The sequence below is a fragment of the Schistocerca piceifrons genome, chromosome 10 (genome assembly GCF_021461385.2).
Source record: "Schistocerca piceifrons isolate TAMUIC-IGC-003096 chromosome 10, iqSchPice1.1, whole genome shotgun sequence".
In the NCBI taxonomy this organism is placed as follows: Eukaryota; Metazoa; Arthropoda; class Insecta; order Orthoptera; family Acrididae; genus Schistocerca; species Schistocerca piceifrons.
Genome location: NC_060147.1, coordinates 75,176,153 through 75,200,114, shown reverse-complemented (window position 1 = coordinate 75,200,114; position 23,962 = coordinate 75,176,153). Strand labels below are relative to the sequence as shown.

General features: G+C 45.1%; 1 pseudogene; it reads right to left on the bottom strand.

Moving 5' to 3' along the window:
* Positions 1-371: 371 nt before the first annotated feature.
* On the bottom strand, positions 372-489 carry LOC124719300 (annotated as a pseudogene).
* Between the last annotated feature and the right edge of the window lie 23,473 nt (positions 490-23,962).

Here is a 23,962-nt window from a genome sequence, read left to right as displayed (position 1 = left end):
GTACTAAGGAAAAGAACGATATTTCGAATCATTAAGTGTGGAAACGCCGCACCGCACAGGAGGCGTTTCTGAACAAAATAGTAAAATTTACCATAGCGTAACATGGAAACTATGAATTGTACCTGAGGTATTTCTATCACAGTAGATGTCGCTGCCTTCAAAGATACACACTCACTCCGTCTTCAGGCCACGAGTGGCCTACCGGGACCATCCGACCGCCGTGTCATCCTCATGGAGGATGCGGATATGAGCGGCGTGGGGTCAGCACACCGCTCACCCGGTCGTTATGATGGTATTCCTGACCGAAGCCGCTACTATTCGGTCGAGTAGCTCCTCAGTTGGCATCACGAAGCTGAGTGCACCCCGAAAAATGGAAACGGCGCATGGCGGCCCTGATGGTCACCCATCTAAGTGCCAACCACGCCCGACAGCGCTTAATTTTGGTGATCTCACGGGAACCGGTGTATCCACTGCGGCAAGGCCGTTGCCTTTCAAAGATACATAATCCGCCAATATCTCATTTTGCCGAAAATGTGGGCATGAGAGGTTTCTGATTTTATCGATTCAGTTGTGATTTGTCTTTTACTGGGTGTTTCAAACCCCTTCCCGTCGTGCGGGTAGCGGCCAGCTCCCCAGAGCGGTACCGGACGGTGTCGCCGTCGAGATAAGACGGCGCCGGCAGCCTATCACTCATCGGACGTCACGCGCCTCTCCTGGAGACGTGCCGGGGGATTCAGAGGACCCGCCGCCTGGACGGCGCTGTCCGACGATAGGGGCAGCAGCGATAGGCTGGGCGTGGAGCCTCCCAGGCAGGCCCCTGATGGATGGCTACTGCCGTGGTACGTCAGAGGGTGCGACGGGCCCCGTCTGGGCTTCGGCCCGGCATCGCACACTTCTGTGTGTCTCCGACAAACAATGCAGCTGTTACGAATTAACTACACTACTGGTCATTAAAATTGCTACATCACGATGTTGACCTGCTACAGATGCGAAATTTAACCGACAGCAAGAAGATGCTGTGATGGCTCTGAGCACTATGGGACTCATCTGCTGAGGTCATTAGTCCCCTAGAACTTAGAACTAGTTAAACCTAACTAACCTAAGGACATCACAAACATCCATGCCCGTGGCAGGATTCGAACCTGCGACCGTAGCGGTCTTGCGGTTCCAGACTGCAGCGCCTTTAACCGCACGGCCACTTCGGCCGGCCGATGCTGTGATAATCAATGATTAGCCTATCAGAGCATTCACACAAGGCGACTCCTACAACGCGCTGACATGAGGAAAGTTTCCAACCGATTTCCCATACACAAACAGCAGTTGACCGGCGTTGCCTGGTGAAACGTTGTTGTGATGCCTCGTGTAAGGAGGAGAAACGCGTACCATCACGTTTCCGACTTTAATAAAGGTTGGACTGTAGCGTATCGCGATTTCTGTTTATCGAATCGCGACATTGCCACTCGCGTTGGTCGAGATTAAAAATGGTTCAAATGGCTCTGAGTACTATGCGACTTAACTTCTGAGGTCATCAGTCGCCTAGAACTTAGAACTAAATAAACCTAACTAACCTAAGGACAGCACACACACATCCATGCCCGAGACAGGATTCGAACCTGCGACCGTAGCGGTCGCTCGGCTCCAGACTGTAGCGCCTAGAACCGCACGGCCACTCCGGCCGGCTGGTCGAGAACCAATGACTGTTAGCAGAATATGGAATCGGTCGGTTCAGGAGGGTAACACGGAACGCCGTGCTGGATCCCAACGGCCTCGTATCACTAGCAGTCGAGATGACAGGCATCCTCATGGCTGTAACGTATCGTGCAGCCACGTCTCGATCCCTGAGTGAACAGATGGGGACGTTTGCAAGACAACAACCATCTGCACGAACAGTTCCACGACGTTTGCAGCAGCATGGACTATCAGCTCGGAGGCCATGGCTGCGCTTACCCCTGACGCTGCTTCACAGACAGGAGTGCCTGCGATAGTGTACTCAACGACGAACCTGGGTGTACGAATGGCAAAACGTAATTTTTTCGGATGAATCCAGGTTCTGTTTACAGCATCGTGATGGTCGCATCCGTGTTAGGCGACATCGCGGTGAACGTACATTGGAAGCGTGTATTCGTCATCTCCATACTGGCGTATCACCCGGCGTGATGGTACATGGGGTGACATTGGTTACACGTCTCGGTCGCCTCTTCTTCGCATTGACGGCACTTTGAACAGTGGACGTTACATTTCAGATGTGTTACGACCCGTGGCTCAACCCATCATTCGATGCCTGCGAAACCCCACATTTCAGTAGGATAATGCACGACCGCATGTTGCAAGTCCTGTACGGGCGTTTCTGGATACAGAAAATGTTCGACTGCTGCTCTGTCCAGCACATTCTCCAGATCTCTCACCAATTGAAAGCGTCTTGTCAATGGTGGCCGAGCAATTGGCTCCTCACAATACGCCAGTCACTACTCCTGATGAACTGTGGTATCTTGTTGATGCTGCATGTACACGCCATCCAAGCTCTGTTTGACTCAATGCATAAGCGTATCAAGGCCGTTATTACGGCCAGAGGTGGTTGTTCTGAGTACTGATTTCTCAGGATCTAAGCACCCAAATTGCGTGAAAATGTAATCACATGTCAGTTATAGTATACCCGTTTATCATCTGCGTTTGTTCTTGGTGTAGCAATTTTAATGGCCAGTAGTGTACATGAATCCGTGGTGTTTGTTCTCTCGGACATGTCCTTAAGAAAAGCCACCACGCACTCATGTACTCGATAGGCCTAGCTAGGCAATAGGTTCACCTTCTTCAGTGCGGTTGCGCAAATACCGGCCGACCTCCTGTGGAAATCTCTGAGTTGCGAACAGGAGTGTAGTTGACTGCGCATACTAGGCACTCGGTGGGAGTATGGATCGGCCGTGAGGCGTACCGAAATAGTCCGTGCAGTTGTGATGACGATGTGTCCCAGATGGTGCAGTGGTTATCACACCCGCCTAATAACCAGGAGATTCTAGGTTCGATTCCCGGTCGGGTACATACTTTCGCTCTACCCGTTGATTTCGCTTATTATACCGCTACAGCAGCTAGCAGTGATCCCACTTCAATTTACATACGACGTTACCAATTAGATATATTTTTTAGACTAGTTTAGCCCCCGCTGCTTCGCTCGCATAGACTGTTTGGCCTTCAGACATATTTTTTGTTTTTATTTAATCGAGTTTTGATAGTTTTCACAAATTGCAACACCTTCTAAGTTTTTCACGGTATTTAACGCCATATAAGCACGGCCTTTTCCGAACGTACTTCTGACCAAAAACCGATTCTGGTAGCTGGACTCAAAAAATTTTTGTTAATCATGCCATTTCCGTTCCTGTTCAGATATTTCTATAACAACTTCCATGCAATAACAAATATTTCTCTAAATGTTACCGAAAAGTGAAATATCAGTTTTCATAAATTTCGCTTTAAAATTTTTTTAATGGAACGAAATATTTTCTTAAAAACTTTCATCCTCTGTTGCACTTCGTTAGGGATTGAAATTCCAGAAACAATGAAACACGATTTTTTTTGTTTCTAACCGAGAAGTCAAGTACCAGTTGTCACAGATGTAGCCTTAAAAACCATTTAGTAATTCTTTAGTAATTATTTGTTCTAAAAAAGAAACGTCACCCACTGTTTTACACCCTTAGTGGTTTAATTTCCAAAAATGCTGAAACACGAATTTTTTTTCTCTGGCTGAGAACCAAATAATAGTTGCCGCAGTTCTAGCTTCCAATTTCCCTAATACTGACATACGTTCAAAGAGCCTTTCATCCCCTAGGAGAGGAATTTCGGATAATTCCTTCTTAAACTACGCCTAGAGAATATGATCTCACCCAGTTTGGGCTGGGCGATGATGAGTCAATGAATCAGGCTCACCCTGTTTCACCCCCTTAGTGGTTTAATTTCCAAAAACACTGAAACAATTATATTTTTTTAAAATTTTGTAACAGAAAAGTCAAATACCAGTGTTCATAGATGCTGCTTTAAAAATAGTTCACAATAGTTTACAAAAAGGGTTTTCATCCACTATATTAGCCCCATGGGGTAAAATTTCCAAAAATACTATAACACATATTTCTTTATTTCTGACCAAGTAACCAAATACCAATTTTCGTAGATCTAGCTTCAAAACTGCCTTAGTGGCGACATTTAAAAAAAATCTCTATCCTCTGTTTCACGCCCTTAGGGTTGGAATTGCGAAAAATCCCTTCTCTAACGTTGTTTACAGTATAAGATCCACACCTTCTCCAAATTTTAAGGTTCTGTCCTGAGCGGGTTGGGCTTGACGCTGATGAGTCACTCAGTCAATCAGGGCATTACCTTTTGAATATAGAGACGTTTGTACGAGATTTACAGGAAGTATCTTAAGGGCCCCACACACGAGCGACCGATTGTAGTGATCCACCGCATGAGCGACCGATGGCTTCTTAGATCGGACTTGCAGGGAAATCGCAGCGATCGATCGCTGATCGGACGGTAACACCAAGTAGTCTAATGGATCGCATGCGATTCGTGCGCACATTATGCCTGCCTGGCTAGTTCGCAGCGGTGAGTGGCAGTGTGGTTGGGGGAGGGGACCAAACAGTGAGGGCATCGCTCCCACCGGCCGTGCCCTTTCAAAGGAAACATCCCGCCACTTGCCTGAATCGATTAAGGGAAACCACGGAAAACGTACATCGGGACGAGTGGACGCGGGCTTGAACCGTCGTCCTCCCGAATGCGAGTCCAATGTGCTAACCACTGCGCCACCTCGCTCTGTTGGCAGAGTGGCTGCGACTCGCTTCTTAGTTGTTATCAAGGGTGCTTGTGTAGTTCTGTTTCGTTTCACTTTGTCCATGTCGGCAAGAAATTTGCGTAATAATTTATAGTTATCCAGGAACCGCGCACTACTGTGGGAACCTAAGTGGAGGCCATTTATATTAAGAAGAAATACAAAATACTCCCTCCGATTTTCCAGTGATTAAAGAGGGGGGGGGGGGGGGGGTAGAACTTCAAACGGGCCGACTTGGAACAGGAGAGGCACCCTGCAGGATATTCTAATTTCCAATGTATATACCTTTACAAATAAATTCATAAAACATAAAAAATGATTCATATGGCTCTGAGCACTATGCGACTTAACTTCTGAGGTCATCAGTCGTCTAGATCTTAGAACTAATTAAACCTAACTAACCTAAGGACATCACACACATCCATGCCCGAGGCAGGATTCGAACCTGCGACCGGAGCGGTCGCTCGGCTTCAGACTGTAGCGCCTAGAACCGCACGGCCACTCCGGCCGGCTAAAACTTAAAGCTTCGTCAGCAGTCAGGATTCACATTCATTGCAGTGGAAGTTCAAAAACATAACAATTTTTTTTACATATGAAGTTTCATCACTTTGTCACTTACTATTGGCTGCATTTGTTGCTGTAGGTTCACTTTTCTTCGCAAGTAACAAAGATTCTTCGATCAATTTTGCGCAGCATACAAACAATACTTACAGGTGTATGTAACTTTAGGATTTTCCAAGTCTATTAAAAACTGTGGCAAAAATTGAGATAATTAACTATAAAATTTGAGTTTTTTCTAAACTTGAAGTTTAAAATGCACAATCTCATTCATTTTTTCAAAAATTAAATAAATTCTAGAGTTCCATACACCTGTAAGTATGGTTTGTATGTTGTGCAAAATTCATCGAAGAATCTCTAATACTTATGAAGAAAAGCGTACCTATAGCAACAAATGCAGCCAATAGCAAGTGAAAAAAAATCATGAAATTTCACATGTAAAAGAAATTATTTTGTAATGGTTTTGAACTTCCACTATTATGAGTGTGAGTCCTGAATTTTTCCTGGTCATGCTGACAAAGTTTTATGAATTTATTTGTAAAGGTATATACAGTGGAAATTAAAATGTCCTCTTGTGCCTCTCCCGCTCCGAAGTCGGCCCGTTTGACGTCCAACCCCCCCCCCCCCCCCCCCCTAACATTTTCAAGCTCGTGCCGCAGAAGTAAAATTGGCAGGAAGTTCACAGTAAATACTCGCGATGCGAAGGGCTCCGTCTTAGGATTTGATTTATTTATGAAATAATTATATGAATTATTGAAGTTTCTATCTTCTGAACAGTATGACATACGTACATATTGTAATGTTAAGAGAACAGTTTAATGTAAATATTCAGAGGAGATCTGTTACGCAAGTATACTCTAGTGCCTTGCCATTTCATGTAATCTAACGCTCCTTCACACAGTATACAACAATTACGGTAATCAGTAATGATGTTATGAAACTTCCTGGCAGATTAAAACTGTGTGCCACACCAAGACTCGAACTCAGTTGGTAGAACACTTGCCCGCGAAAGGCAAAGGACCCGAGTTCGAGTCTCGGTCCGGCACACAGTTTTAATCTGCTAGGTAGTTTCATATCAGCGCACACTCTGCTGCAGAGTGAAAATTTCATTCTGGAGTAATGCTGTTATTGACAATATCTCTATAGACGCATCCAGTAAAATGTGTAAATACTTGCAGTTAAACCACAAGACTAAAGAATAAAAGACGTATTGAGGAATAAAAAACCTAAAATGAATTCTATTGGTACAATTGAAAGATGTACACGATCCATTTTACGTCACTGATATGTAAAATGTAGTCCGGAAAGTAACTTACACTTACCAAGAGGCCGGCCGGTGTGGCCGTGCGGTTCTAGGCGCTACAGTCTGGAACCGCGTGACCGCTACGGTCGTAGGTTCGAATCCTGCCTCGGGCATGGATGTGTGTGATGTCCTTAGGTTAGTTAGGTTTAAGTAGTTCTAAGTTCCAGGGGACTGATGACCACAGATGTTAAGTCCCATAGTGCTTAGAGCCATTTGAACCATTATAAACTTCCCAAGAACAGAGTTTGAAAACAAGTATAATTACTTATAATTTCTGCTTCTTTTAAATTTATGTCTTCCAACTATTCGTTGGGACACGGCAATCAACTGCAACTGTATGTAAACGCAGTAGTTCATTTTCCGTAGCAGAATTTCTCGACAAAGTAGCAGTCATATTAGTGATTGAAAACGCTTAGGAAATTGCTCATGTATGGGGTGTGTCGTGGAGAGCGACCAACTTCATACAGTTTCCCAAGCGCTGGATCCGTCGGTCGTGTGTGTGCTGGCCCTTTAAGGGAAATGTAACTCATCTACGAAGGAAGTGGCTTATGAAGCACTTGTTCGGTCGATTTTTGAGCACTGTTTATCAATCTGGGACCTTTACTAGGTGAGAGGGATGGAAGAGAGAGAGAGAAGATCCAACGGAGAGCGGTGTGTTGTATGACGGGATCGGTTAGCCGACGCGAGAGCTCGACAGAGATACTCAACAAATTCCAGTGGCAGACGTTACAAGAGAGGCACTGTCTGTGCATCAGGGAGAGGCTTACTACTGAAATTTCGAGACTGCGCTACCTGTGAGGAGTCGGGAAATTTTGGCCAATACAGCAGCTCGCCCCGACATTCATTCCTACCACCTGCCATTCGCGAGTGGGACAGGGAAAGGGGGATCAGTCAGCAGGTACCCTGCCCCACGCAGCGTCAGATGGCTTGAGGAGTGTTGACGAAGATGTAGATGTTTCATGAAACCCCAAAGGGTTTCACACTTTCTCCTACACCAGGGCTTCACAACATACGTGCTCGCGGAGCAAGCTGTGAGCAGGAAGGCGCGAAGGCGCGAGCACGGAGCAGCGCGAGCACGCTACCCCCACTACCGGACCAGAGAGTCACGTGGGGCACACAACAGCTGCCGCCAGTCAATGTAAATCCGCGGCCACCTGCAGGGATATCACTCACGAATTATTACTGCGACAAATGAAACAAATAAAGGAGAATGTACACATGCCACATAATTTTATTAGCTTAGTGTATGCCTCTACATTCGCATTAACTTGTGTACTGTTACACACTAAAATGTGTCACTGAAGTGTGGTATCCTCGGTTATCTTGTACTTTTTGCCCTTTACAATTGCGTCTATGTTCGGAGTAATTGTTCTTGTGCATTTTAGGCGCAGTGTGCAGTTTTAATTTCGATCAGACAATGCGTTTCTCAGGCGCGTCTTGCTACATTTCATTGCAGAGAACAGTTGTTCACAAACATACGTGGAACCGAACATTGATATTATTGTAGCCGCCAGTTTGTGCAAACGAGGAAATCTATACTGAGGGAAGTGTCTGTAGAATTCCAAAATGTTTTTCTTGTTCTGAAATTTGTCTCTGTATTCTCTGTCACACTGCAGGTCAATAATTTATTGCTGCATCTCAGGACGAATCTCTTAAATATTCGCTGAATATGGAGAGAACAGATCAAAATCACTGTCTAGTGCTGTCAGATCTTGAAAGCGCTGATCAACTAAACTATGTGAATAACGTTCACAGTCTTTGTGAACATCTTGCATGGATGATAATTTAGGAAAATGGGCTATGTTTCCTGTTTCCAGCTGACTCACCCAAAGTGTCAATTTCATGTTAAAAGCTCGTATTCGATCTATGAAATGAGTAATTAGCAGATCTTTACCTTGTAGTAAAATGCTCAAAGCATTCAGATGGCTAGTTAAATCTGCTAAGAACGCGAGATCACATTCAAACGTGCGCGCGCATTTCCCCTTCCTCCCCTCCCTCCCTACTCCGCGACCTTGCACCTGCTCGCGAGCACGTGCGTGAGCAGACGCGAGTACTCGCGCTCAAAACCGGCCAGTTGTTAAGCCCTGTCCTACACAGACTCTGTGGTATCGATAACAACAATGCCACCGCGTGGGCGCAAGTTCATAAGTTGACACTACGAGACACGGACGACAGCGCCCTCTAACCGGCGCTATGCAGCTCTACGAGCGTCTCTCCGGATTCAGCCGATTCCGGGGAGACGACCCAGCAACATTGTTTTAACTTCATAGAGGGCCATTACTGACTTCGTTGCTTCAATGATAGTTTGTCCTACTGCTAAAGGCTATTAACGTTGAAGCCTATTCAGTCGCACCTACGGGCTCTTCAGTGTAATTGACTAATAAATAAATGTACTTCCACGTAAAAAGCAGTACCGAGAATCTTACCTCACCTGCTCCTACTCGATTCCTTCACTCGGCCAACCTTCCAGTTTTCAGTAGCAGGCCCACGCGCCGCCTCCCAGGCGGGATACAAAAGATGTTATTGTGACAACGGTCGTTCTAAGTTACAGTACTTGTAAAAGAGAGGTAGAAAAGAAATCAGATTCTGTCTAGAGCGCAAGTACAAGTACAGGGCTATTCAAAAAAAGGACCAGATTTCAAGCATTTATTGCTTCCAAACTACAGAAGATAGATACACGATTCAAACGTTCCTGGGAAGAGAAAAGTTAAAATTTTTATGCATTCAGTGTGAGCACCATGCGTTATATGACGCGTATCATTTCCTGCCACACACGAAGCAGCTGTTGGAATTCAGAACTATAGCGGTGCGACGTCGCAGACTTTCAAGAGTGTCAGGCATATGAGGGGTTACAAATGCGGTCTTTGACGTAACCCCACAGACAAAAGTTACAAGGTGTGAGGTCTGGAGACCTGGGAGGCTACCGGCGATGAAGTTAATCTTTCGCTACTCCTCGTCCAATCCGACGTCCTCGAATGTTGTCACTCAGGTAACGTCCGACATGTTTAGAGAAATGAGACGGGGCACCATCTTGCATGGAGATGAAATCATTTGAATGATCTTCAAGATGAGGAAATAACCGCCGGCCGCTGTGGCCAAGCACTTCGAGGCGCTTCAGTCCGCAACCGGGCGCCTGGTACGGTCGCAGGTTCGAATCCTGCCTCTGGCATGGATGTGTGTGATGTCCTTAGGTTAGTTGGGTTTGGTTAGGTCTAAGTCTAGGGGACTGATGACCTCAGGTGCTAAGTTCCATAGTGCTCAGAGCCATTTGAACCATTTGAGGAAATAACCAGTTTTGAAGCATGTCTAGATAGGTTAGTACTGCCACAGTTTTCTCCATGAACAATAGACGTCCATAAACTTTGTTTATACAAGTTCAAATTTTAAACTGTTGTCTGTCCAGGAACGTTGGATGGTGCTACTTGTAATTTGTAAAATATAAGTGATTGAAATCTTTTCCTTCTTTTTGAAGTTCCTTTTATATTCATAAAAATTTCATTGACATAAGCTACCATTTGCGATAAACAGCATAGACATATGGAAGAGTAACATTAAAAAGATTTATAATTTAGCAACAATTTGCAACAAGCAGCATAGCTACATCACGACTCAAACATCTATACCGGGCGAGGTGGCGCAGTGGTAAAATATCTGGGAGTATGCGTGCGGAACGATTTGAAGTGGAATGATCATATAAAATTAATTGTTGGTAAGGCGGGTACCAGGTTGAGATTCATTGGGAGAGTGCTTAGAAAATGTAGTCCATCAACAAAGGAGGTGGCTTACAAAACACTCGTTCGACCTATACTTGAGTATTGCTCATCAGTGTGGGATCCGTACCAGATCGGTCTGACGGAGGAGATAGAGAAGATCCAAAGAAGAGCGGCGCGTTTCGTCACAGGGTTATTTGGTAACCGTGATAGCGTTACGGAGATGTTTAATAAACTCAAGTGGCAGACTCTGCAAGAGAGGCGCTCTGCATCGCGGTGTAGCTTGCTCGCCAGGTTTCGAGAGGGTGCGTTTCTGGATGAGGTATCGAATATATTGCTTCCCCCTACTTATACCTCCCGAGGAGATCACGAATGTAAAATTAGAGAGATTAGAGCGCGCACGGACGTTTTCAGACAGTCGTTCTTCCCGCGAACCATACGCGACTGGAACAGGAAAGGGAGGTAATGACAGTGGCACGTAAAGTGCCCTCCGCCACACACCGTTGGGTGGCTTGCGGAGTATCAATGTAGATGTAGATGTAGATGTGGTTAGACATTGGATTCGCATTCGCTAGGACGACGGTTCAACCCCACGTCCGGAAATCGTGATTTAGGTTTTCCGTGATTTCCCTAAATCGATCCACTGAAATGCCGGGATGGTTCCTTTGAAAGGGCACGGCCGACTTCCTTCCCCGTCCTTATCTAATCCGATGAGACCGATGACCTCGCTGTCTGGTCTCCTTCCCCAAACACCCCAACCCTCAAACATCTATAACGCAGACTGAAGAAGCGAATTAAAATTTGTACCAAGATTGAGAGTCGAGTTGAGGTCTCTTGCTAGGGTAGACTGTACAGTTGTGCAAAGCCACTGTGTCAAGGTGGCGTACTGATTATCGCATATGAGCTGAGTAGATTCAAATCCCGACCTCTGCACCAATTTTCATTCCTAGCCTCAGTCTGCCTGTATACATTATACACTGAAGCGCCAAAGCAATTGGTATAGTCATCCGTATTCAAATACAGTGATATGTAAACAGGCAGAATACGGCGCTGCAGTCGGCAACACCTATATAAGAAAACAAGTGTCTGGTGCAGTTGTTAGATCGGTTACTGCTACTAGAATGGCACGTTACCAGGATTTAAGTGAGTTTATACATGGTGTTGCAGTCGACGCACGGGCGATGGGACACAGCATCTCCGAGGTAGCGATGAAGTGGGGATTTTCACCTAAGACCATTTCATGACTATACCGTTAATATTAGGAATCCGGTAAAGCATCGAATCTCCGACATCACTGCGGCCGGAAAACATCCTGCAAAACGCGACCGACATCGACTGAAGAAAGTGATGGAAGTGCAACCCTTCCGCAAATTCCTGCAGATTTCAGTGCTAGGCCATCAACAAGTGTCAGCGTGCAAGCCATTCAACGAAATATCGCCGATATAGGCTTTCAGAGCCGAAGGTCCACACATGTGCCTTCGATGACTGCAGGACACAAAGCCTTACGCCGGGCCTGGATCCGTCAATGACGACATTGGACTTTTGATGACTGGAAACATCTTGCCTGGTCGGACGAGTCTCGTTTGAAATTGAATCGAGCTGATGGACGAGTACGGGCATGAAGACAACGTCATGAATCCAAAGACCCTGCATGTCAGCTGGGGACTGTTCAAGCTGGTAACGGTGCGAGGGGTGTGCAGTTGGAGTGATATGGGACTCCTGATACGTCTAGATACGACCCTGACAGGTGGCACGTACGTAACCATCCTGGCTGATCACCTGCGTCCGTTCGTGTCCATTGTGCGGACTTGGTCAATTCCAGCAGGACAATGTGACACTCCACACGTTCAGAATTGCTACAGCGTGGCTCCGGGAACAGTCTCTTGAGTTTATAAAGTTCCACTGGCCACCAAACTCAACAATCATGAACATTATTGGACATATCTGGGATTCCTTGGAATGTGCTGTTTAGAAGAGATCTCCGCGCCCTCGTACTCTGACGGATTTATGGACAGCCCTGCCGAATTCATGGCGTCAATTCTCTCCAGCACTACTTCAGACATAGTCGAGTCCATGCCACGTCGTGTTGCGGCACTTCGGCGTACTCGCGGGGGGGCGCTATAAAAAAAAAGCAGGTCTACCAGTTTCTAAGGCTCTTTATATATAGTTCCTCGGAAATAAAATATCATAATCAGGGAGAGGCCTTATGCTCACCCCCTTTATCCGGAAATAACTGTATCAGTGAATATGTGTGTGTCTTGTGGTTTATTAAAGGAAAACGCACGGACAGTTTAGTGACTTTTTTTAATGTATGGCACCCGCCCTAAGAGTGAGAGTGGGGAGTTGTGGGTCGGCGAAGCAGCGACCATCGCTCGCTGCAGACGCCGCTACGCACCTCCACTGCACCCCCTGACGTGCGTCGCGCCGTGACGGATGGCGTCTGGCCGCGTTATCAGCGGCTGCCGGCTCACGCACTCCAGAACAATGCCGGCCATGGCGGGGGCGGGGGGAGACGGACTGACAAGCGCAGGTCCCGTCCCGTCCACCGCCCATTGTGTGAGGCCAGCGCCAGATCCCTATCTGGCCGTTCTGGGAAGCTGCGAGCTGCGCCCGTAACGCCCGCACGCCTCGCGCCCAAAATATTCCGGCCGGACATCCAGCCCGCACCCCCGCCCCCCCCCTTCTGTGATTTCCTACGGCGTAGCCAGGGTGTCCGGATTTCACGGAAACGTGGCGGGCGGGGAGCAATTCTCGCTATCTCGGCGGCGTCCATCATAAAGTGTCACGCCGGCGAGACTTTGATTCTTGGAAGCGATTAAATAAGATCGAACACGACCCAGTCTGATTCCCCTCCACGCTCTATGCGCGTTTTGACCATTACACTACCCTCATACTTTTTTATTTTTATTATTTTATTTTTCAAAACTACAGGTCTCCTGCAACAAGCCCACAGGAAGATATATAAGTCATCCCCTTAAAACCCAAGTCACTTTGGAGCACAGTAGTACCAAGCAGTTATCTACGCCTCCATTGCTTTAACTCTTGGTAGTGACACGTGTAGTCACAGGTATGAGTGGTATATGTTCTGCCGGGTTGTAGACACTTGTGAGAAGCGACACTTGTGACAAACTGGAATGTGGCGACACTTGTGAGAAATCCGGGATGCTTAGGGACCGCCACACTACCTGCTCGGCTACTACCTGCTCCCGCTTGGTGTGATTGAGCGCTCGGCTTGTGCCGGCCCGGGCAGCTGCCGAGGGACATTCACACTCCTCCAGTGCAGCCAGGCTACATTATTTCACAACTTTTTTTGGGTAAGGAAGAGTAGCCTTAGTCAAATTAGAAACCGGAGCCGACTTTGCCTCCACGATTTCATGTGAACCATTAGTTGCAGCACAGTTATGAGTATGACCTTTTCATTGGAATTTTTGTTCTGATTAATCTTACATAGGGCATAATTTTCGTTCAACCTCATACATCACGATGTATTTTACAGAAACTATGTTGTTGTTCTTGTTGTGGTCTTCAGTCCTGAGACTGGTTTGATGCAGCTCTCCATGCTACTCTATCCTGTGCAAGCTTCTTCATCTCCCAGTACCTACTGCAGCTTACATCCTTCTGAATCTGTTTAGTGTATTCATCTCTTGGTCTCCCTCTACGATTTTTACCCTCCACGCTGCCCTCCAATACTAAATTGGTGATCCCTTGATGCCTCAGAATATGTCCTACCAACCCACCCCTTCTTCTAGTCAAGTTCTGCCACAAACTCCTCTTCTCCCCAATCCTATTCAATACCTCCTCATTAGTTATGTGATCTACCCATCTAATCATCAGCATCCTTGCCGGCCGAAGTGGCCGTGCGGTTAAAGGCGCTGCAGTCTGGAACCGCAAGACCGCTACGGTCGCAGGTTCGAATCCTGCCTCGGGCATGGATGTTTGTGATGTCCTTAGGTTAGTTACGTTTAACTAGTTCTAAGTTCTAGGGGACTAATGACCTCAGCAGTTGAGTCCCATAGTGCTCAGAGCCATTTGAGCCATCAGCATCCTTCTGTAGCACCACATTTCGAAAGCTTCCATTCTCTTTTTGTCTAAACTATTTATTGTCCACGTTTCATTTCCATACATGGCTACACTCCATACAAATACTTCCAGAAACGACTTCCTGACACTTAAATCTATACTCGGTGTTAACAAATTTCTCTTCTTCAGAAACTCTTTCCTTGCCATTGCCAGTCTACATTTTATATCCTCTCTACTTTGACCATCATCAGTTATTTTGCTCCCCAAATGGGAAAACTCATTTGCTACTTTAAGCGTCTCATTTCCAGATCTAATTCCCGCAGCATCACCCGACTTAATTCGACTATATTCCACTATCCTCGTTTTGCTTTTGTTGATGTTCATCTTATATCCTTCTTGAAAGATACAGTCCACTCCGTTCAACTGCTCTTCCAAGTCTTTTGGTGTCTCTGACAGATTAACAATGTCATCAGCGAACTCAAAGTTTTCATTTCTTCTCCCTGGGTTTGAATACCTACTCCGAATTTTTCCTTTGTTTTCTGTACTGCTTGCTCAATATACAGATTTAATAACATCGGGGAGAGGCTACAACCCTGTCTCACTCCCTTCCCAACCACTGCTTCCCTTTCATGCCCCTTGACTCTTATAACTGCCTTCTGGTTTCTGTACAAATTGTAAATAGCCTTTTGCTCCATGCATTTGACCCCTGCCACCTTCAGAATATGAAAGAGAGTATTCCAGTCAACATTGTCAAAAGCTTTCTCTAAGTCTACAAATGCTAGAAACGTAGGTTTGCCTTTCTTTAATCTTTCTTCTAAGACGTCATAGGGTCAGTATTGCCTCACGTGTTCCAACATTTCTACGGAATCCAAACTGATCTTCCCCGAGGTCGGCTTCTATCAGTTTTTCCATTCGTCTGGAAAGAATTCGCGTTAGTAATTTGCAGCCGTGAACTATTAGTAGTTCTACCCCTGGGATCTTGTTTTCGAATATGGTCTTTCAGTGCTCTGTCAAACTCTTCACGCAGTATCATATCTCCCATTTCATCTTCATCTACATCCTCTTCCATTTCCATAATATTGTCCTCAAGAACATCGCCATTGTATAGACCCTCTATATACTGCTTCCACCTTTCCGCTTTCCCTTCTTTGCTTAGAACTGGGTTTCTTTCTCAGCTCTTGATATTCATACAAGTGGTTCTCTTTTCTCCAAAGGTCTCTTTAATTTTCGTGTAGGCAGTATCTATCTTACCCCTAGTGATGTATGCCTCTACATCCTCACATTTGTCCTCTAGCCATTCCTGCTTAGCCATTTTGCACTTCCTGTCGATCTCATTTTTGAGACGTTTGTATTCCTAGTTAAAAGTATGAGTGGCATATGTTTCGACAACATGGTTATGGATTAACAGTGATTAATATAAATTGACTTAGTATTAAGAAAACAGTCTTAATCACGTTGTAACGTTGTTTGTTTAATTTGCTATGAAAGCGGTGCTGATAGACAATAAAAGCGGGTTAAAAGCTGTGAGCTGTCTGGGGAAGTTAACCTTGCATTACTGCGCAACTGTTTCACCAGGTATCCAGTTTAGCTTACCAAATTCCAAACCAGACTAACATGAATTATAATCTTTTAATAGGCATACGATAACCGGTGATATATTTATATATATAAAAAGAGAATTTAAATAAAAAGAAATAAATCAGTTTATATTTGGAAATTTATTTTAACATTGATCATTGAAATTTCAGCCTATTAAATTTGATTCATAACTAAGCTGGTGCCTTATTTAGGATTGTGAAAATGTGAGATTGTAATCCTACGGCACACATCAAATATGGAGCCAAGATTGGGAGACTGCATACAACACTGCATTCATAAAATAACACACGAAGAACGTTGAAACATATGCAAGAGGAAATTAACCACAACCAACCGATTCAATTTTCACCCAAAGAAGTTACGTTCGTAGCACAATCCTGTCCGTCATGTAATTACCACACACTGGTATACTAAATTCATACTAACTCTCTGTGAAATCTTCCCGAAAAGAATAGCTGAGGGCTACTTTGATGATTACACCACATGCTTCACGTGGTCAACTTGGTTTACACAAAGAGTGTAACTCCACAATAATTTTGATAATTAACATAAATTAGATCGAAAAGCAATTTACAAAAGAAAAACCTCGAACTGGTTACTATCGTCTTACTACTAACCTGATGGGTCAAACAATTGTATAAGCACGTGGTACTGGTCTCACAAAGTACACCCCACGTGGGTTGAACATAAAGAAAAGTTGCTTTATTGAAAAATATTGCCAAGACGAGACGTTATAATCTCACGCACATTCGCATGTAAGATTTATGATCTTAGTTAGAGTTACTGATCAACACGTGGTTCCACTTTACTCACAAAGTAGTGACAAAGCAACTACCGGAATATATTCTGAACTTCACACTCGAATTACACTGCGTTGCAATTTACGATAACATTAGATATTTTAGAGCTAAACCTGAAATAAAGGTGATTAAATTTTCAGTTAGGCTGATCTTAAGAAATCCATTGTCCTACGGACTTAGCAAACACGCGCTTAGCCGGAGATCTTACAACTTCAGACGCTCGCCGCGGACAGACTGACCTGGGCTCCTACCAAGCGTGCTTCCGTATACAAAACGGAAGTGACCAGAGAGGCAGCTTCCTATACCAACATGACAAGGGACGGACAGGACCATACTAAGGATAGAAACCTCTTTGCTTTTAGAAAGCGTAGCTACCTGTTCCGACGTTGGTCCTACTGTTCTCTAGCAGACAGGCTTGTCTGCTACCATCCAGCATGCAACTGGAAATAAATTTGCTCATTCATCCTCTCACACAGAAGGGAAGGGGGATGAAAGTATCTTATCATATACAGTATATAAAAGAAAGCGGATGTGGTTCCGTATGAGACTGTGTGACATGAATTATATATAAACTGTGTTTTAAAGTGTAGTAGTGTGACAGATCGTTCTTGATTATGTGTAAAAGTAACACGTTTCACTGCTCAGTCTCCTCCCAGATAGTCAGAAACACCACAGTAAATTTAGAAGAGGAATTTATGCCGTAAATGACAACAGATTTCAGAAATTAACATGAAAGGAATCCAACAGAGACCTTTCAACGTTTTATGTTTATTTAGTGCCGACCGGTTTCAGCCCATCGTAGGGGCCATCTTCAGGACGAAGATATGGTTGACTGCTGGTGGCGTCACGTCCACCAAGCTGTGACAGGAGCTGGTCCCTACGATGGGCTGAAGCCGTTTGGCGCTAAATAAATATAAAATGCCATTAAGACTGTTTTCTTAATACTATGAGTGGTATACGTTCTGTCGTACATACCCCAAAGAATAGACAGCACTCGCGATGAAACACTGGCAATATACATGAATTATTCGCTTTAGAGGGATGGAAAGGAAGCGGGATGGGAAAGAGATAGAAAGGAAATAATGACTACCCGCCATACGGGACATTGTGGCAATGCAAAGGCGAGAATTTGTCCCAGACCGGGACTCGAACCCGAATGCTCAGCTTCCCTACGTCAGTTGCCTTAACTGCTTTTTTTCTGGTTAGCGGATGACGCAACCTGCCACAAATACTTTTTGAATGTTTTATTTTAGTGCCATAATCGGTTTCGGGCCACCATGCCCATTTTCAGATGGCTTCGAAAAGGTGATGCGGCAAATGCCAATAAACCCAGGAGGAACAATACTTAATCGGCAAAGAATGGGAAGGAATATGAAAGAGTAAAAACATTTAAATATTTAGGTTCTGTAATAACGGAGGACAATAAAGAGGCAGTAGAAATTCAAGAAAGGTTAACGAGTGGAAATTGTTGCTATTTGGCCTTGCAGAATGTACTCAGTTCCAGGAATGTTAGTAGGAATACAAAAATCAAAATAAACACGACCATATTAAGACGCATAGTAATAGAGGGTGTGTCGCGTAAGACGTAACACCCCCATTATTCCGGGAGCGATTGCACGTATCGGCAGGCGGTGTTCGGCGAACCATAGCGGACTATGGGGCACATACGTTGGTACGCGCACAATAATCACAACGTTTATATTGACCAAGATAATGAGGTAAGTTCATGTGTTTTAATTGGGACACTGTACTTTTTTTACCATCATCCGAACGCTCCGGAAAAGACGCGTATAGTGATGTAACGTATGTTGCTATTGTGATTCAAACTTCGCTTAAAAGACGCTGGGAAATTTAGTACGATTGAAGTCGAGGCGGTCGGAAGCGGCTGCCGACTGTAAACACGCCTCGCGCGACCCTCAGGCCGAGTTGCCGTGCTCTGTGCAGCATGCACGGCCTACGCTACTTAGGTACACCCCCAGCCGCCCTCTTTTAAGCAAAGTTTGAATCACAATAGCGTTACATCACTGAACGCGTCTTTTCCAGAGCGTTCGAATGATGGTAAAAAAAGTATAGCGTCGCATTTAAAAACATGTGCTTGCCTCATTACCTCGGTCAATATAAACGTTGGGATTGCTGTACACGTACCAACGTATGTGCCCCATTGTCCGCTATGGTTCGCCGAAAACAGCATGCCGATACGTGCAATCGCCCCCGGAATAATGGGGGTGTTACGTCTTACGCGATTCACCCTGTATATGGATGAGAAGACTGGGTATTGACATTGAAGGAGGAGAACTGGTTATTGAGATTCGAAAGATAGATACTGAGAAGCATTTTTGGAGCAGTGAAAAAGGAAGATGGCTAGAGAGTACGGACAAATGTAGAACCACAAACACTTTTTGGACAGATGGATATTGTTGTTAAAATTAAACACGGAAGAATAAGATGGGCAGGACTTGCACAGAGAATGCCAGAAACTCGGAGTGTCAAGAAAGTTTTTATGGGAGAAGCTGACGGGAGAAGGAGAAGAGATAGACCCAGGAAAAGGTGGCTGGACAATGTGGAAGTAGATCTAAGGGCGATGGGAATAAGAAATAGGAGAAGGAAGACGATGGACAGAGAAGAATGAGGGCAGGTGATACAGGAGGCCAAGGATTTTCAAGGACTGTAGAGCCAAGAAGGACTGTAGGGCCAAGAAGAAGAAGAAGAAGAAGAAGAAGAAGAACATTTTTCGTTACATAGATGTTTTGGTTAACAGGATGTCGTCTGCTCCACACCGCACAAGAATATTTGCATATTTAGTGCCACTTTGTTCTTCATTGTTCTGCTCATTTGCTCTGGGCCGACGTCAGATGACACTCCTTCAAGTTGGTCGTTGAATATTTTACTTACGTTTTTTGAGTACACATGGCAGCCTGCTCTACGACTGATTACGGCGAGCTACTGTGCTGGCACCGTCTCAGCCATCCGGTCACAATTTATGATAGGCTCAAATTCCCAACTTCCTGCTTGCTGCATCGCAATCAGCCCATTCCATTAACGCACCCGCCCCTCCTCCGCCCCCCCCCCCCTTTACTTGCAGATTTCTGATTCACATAGGAGTCTGTAGGATTGCTGTGCATCCGCCTTGGAACACTTTCGTCAAACAGTAGTCGCACCCGTAGAATTATAGAGATGAGTGGTGTCCCACAGAACAAACAGCATTTGCGATGAAGGAGATACGACATGCAAAGAATGGTTCACCGTTTGTTTCGTACATAATTTACGAGTCGCATCTCAACAGAAATAGCAGTAGAACTTAGAGAAACAAATGAGCTACGAAGTGACGCGTAATTCACGGTACCGTCGCTTGCAGCCTAGTGTTTGCAATATGGCCGACCACGGACGACTTAGCAGCGATCTTGAGTAATGTTACTTTCTCACCAAACCAAAAGTTCTGTTGCGAGTCAGAGGCGGTTTCGACAAATCTTAAATCTTCGTTTGGGCGGTAATTCTCACTTACACCAAGACCTTGAAGTCTTCTCCATAAACTCTTCTTCATATGAAAGTGACATCCATTTACTTCACTTGAGGGGAAACTTGGCAAAGAGCCAACATCGGAGTTGCCTCAAAACCGACGTACATCGGAAGGATTCCATCCTAAAGCATTCCAGCAGCCCGAGGGCAAACGACAAAGCCAACAGCTGAAATATCCCACATCTCCTCCGTCAAAGACCTCCAAAACTGTTCACATAGGTTCCAGTAAGGTCATGATGATTTTCTCCTTCTATTACAGGGCCCCTCTGCTCGTCGAGTTCCTCGAGCGTGGAACCATAATAAATTCGCAGCGTTATGAAGACAATTTACAGAAACTATCTACATCTACATATATACTCCGCTAGCCACCAAGCGGTTTGTGGCGGAGGCCACAATTCGCGCCAAAGTCATATTCTCCGCCCCCCCTCCTCTGTTCCAGTCGCGGATCGCGCGAGGGAAAAACGACTGTCTGAACGCCTCAGTAGGAGCGCTAATTTCTCTTACCTTAGAAAGGTGATCACTGCGCGATTTTAAAGTTAGTGGTAATAATATATGCTCTATATTGTCGGCGAAGATCGGATTTCGGAATTTAGTGAGCAGCCCCTTCCGTTTAGCGCGTCGTCTATCTGCAAGTGTGTCCCTCTTCAAACTTTCTATGAGATTTCTAACGCTCTCGCCATGGCTAAATGTACCAGTCAGGAATCTTGCCGCTCTTCTTTGGACCTTCTCAGTCTCTTGAATCAGACCCAACTGGTAAGGGTCCCATACGGACGAAGAATACTGTAAGACTGGACGAACTAACGTATTGTAAACAACGTCCTTTGATGAAGGACAGCATCGCTTCAGGACTCTACCAATAAACCGCAATCTAGAGTTCGCCTTGCCCGTTACTTGTTAGTCTGTTCATTCCATTTGAGATCATTTCGAATAGTCAAACCCAGATACTTGACTAATGTTACTGCTTCCAAAGACTGGGGATTTATTTTGTACTCGTACATTAATTGAGATTTTCGCCTTGTTATAAGCAGTAGGTTCCACTTACTAATTTTGAGAGATAACCACGCATTTATTTTCTGCAAATCCTCACTGATTTGTTCACAACTTTCGTGTGATACTACTTTACTGTAGACCACAGCATCATCGGCAAACAGTCTAATCCCGCTGTCAATACCATCAACCAGATCGTTTATGTAAATCGTAAAAGGCAGCGGACCAATCACGTTGCCCTGGGGCACACCTGAACTTACGCTTGTTTCTGTTGAAGTCACTCCATTGAGGACGACATACTGCCCTCTGTCTGTTAGAAAACCATCTATCCAACCGCATATGTCATCGCATAGACCGTAAGCGCGTCCTTTTTGTAGCAAGCGACAGTGCGAAACTGAGTCAAACGCCTTTCGAAAGTCGAGAAATATGGCATCAACCTGGGAGCCGGTATCTAGAGCCTGTTGTATATCATGCTCATGCTTGTGTCTCGCATGACCGCTGTCTCCTAAAACCATGCTGCTTTCTGCAGATGAGCTTCTCAGAGTATAGAAAGGTCATTATGTCTGAACACAAAATATGTTCCATCATTATACAACAAATCGATGTCAGCGAAATTGGCCGGTAATTATGTGCATCCGATTTTCTCCCCTTTTTATAGATTGCTATGACCTGGGCCTTCTTCCAATCCCGTGGATTTTTCCGCGCCGTTAAAGTTAAAACGTCCAGGGATGCTGTCTATTAGAATCATCCAGTAGCACGATAACGCCCCCCCCCCCCCCACATTGCCAATCGGAAGAAGGCTACGCTTCAGCGATTAGGTTGGGAAACACTGCAACATACTACGTACACCCTGGATCTATCACGTGCGATTTTCACATCCTTGACCACCTGAAGAAAGTCATGCGTGGACGAGGAAGGGCAAGAGTGAGTGGCGTTTTGGATCCATCAGCGGCCGTTCACGTTCTAGGAAGCGGGAACCGATCGTCTCGTCTCGCAGTGGAATGAACGTCTTTACGCGTGTGGTGATTACGTTTAAATGGAACCACTCCACGCTCCCATTGTGGTGAGGGTTCGGTTTTCATTTGACTGGCCCTTCTGGGTTTCTTAAAAAGCTATTTACCACTACTCTGATCTTTATCAAATCCTCATGTGTAGTAACTTAAGAACTTCGTATCGAACTCTGCTTCAAGCCGGCTTGTGTCTCAGTCATATGTTATTCGACACTTACTTTGAGTTTTCAAGGCCGTACGCCTGGTTGGTTAGGAAGGAGTTGAAGTTTGTGATGTCTGGAGATGGGTGTAATCCCGAAACGCGTAACATGTTCTAATAAGAGTCAATTGAACATCTCATGATTTTATTGCGATTGTACAGCTTTGGTTGCCAAGTATTAACGAACGAATTATATTGCGTTTGATTATGTCTAAAGCAGGGAGAGAGAGAGAGAGAGAGAGAGAGAGAGAGAGAGAGAGACAGAGAGAGAGAGAGAGAGAGAGAGAAAATAAATCTTAAGAAGTGACTGTACCTACTTATTATTTTCCAATGAAATTTCCATCTGGTGTGGTAAGTTACTGTTGCGGTAGAATTTCAAGGTAGTCTGTCTGGAGACAGTGATGGGTGTCTGGAGACAGTGATGGAAACTTCGATATTTTCCAATCACACTAGCTGAGATCTTTTCATTTTATTACCTGTTATACAGTACAGAGTGCAAACACATTTGCACTCCATGAAATACACCTATAAGGTGTGATTCACATACACGGATTGCGAGTAGGTACATGAGATCTGTTGTGACGGTAATGGTTTCAGTTTTGTCTTGGTACAGTTTATGTTAAAGCACTTTTTAATTACATGAAATACGTGAAATGGATTCGCAATCGCGGATAATGACAACGATGAGCTGTAGAATGGAATGACCACAATGAAAATCTGTGCCAGGCCGGGACTCGAACCCGGATTTCCCGCGAATCGTCAGCGGTCGCCTTACCATTTGGCTATCCGTGCAAGACTCAACGCCAGACCCAAACTTCCATATGTTGTGAACCAGGCGTCTAAGACCTGTTCTCGTACATCCATTATGTCTATTCCAGTACAGGTCAGACGTTGTAGTTGGGAGTCGCTTGCCCGGAATCGGCAGATAAAACTGGTATTGCAGTGCCTGTGTTATTCTGATTACTTTGCAAAATTCCTTTGGACATGCATAAAAGGGTACTGTTTCACGACATCAAAGCCAGTGGTCATACTGTCTTATGAACCGACAGGCATTCAGATTAACACGGGAAGCAGTATTCCTGTTAGGAGCGATATCATGACAAGTGGAGATAGTGCGCTTTACTATGCTTCGAGGTTTTTGGAAACATCCCTTGCCATTAACAGGAATATATTTCTTATATGTATATTAAAGGGGATCACTGCCGTCAGACGCAGCGGGACATTATGTGGAATCAGCGGCGACGAGCGAAAACGATGATGCCCAAGTGGGTGTTTTAGCTGCTGTCGCGGTTAATCTGAACATCAGCAGCAGACAAGTTGAGCGAGAATCGGGAATCTCAAAAACGTAACATAGAAGGGAGAACCGATAGAGGTACTCAAAGTACCCTTCGCCACACACCGTCAGGTGGCTTGCGGAGTATGGATGTAGACGTAGATGTAGAAATGG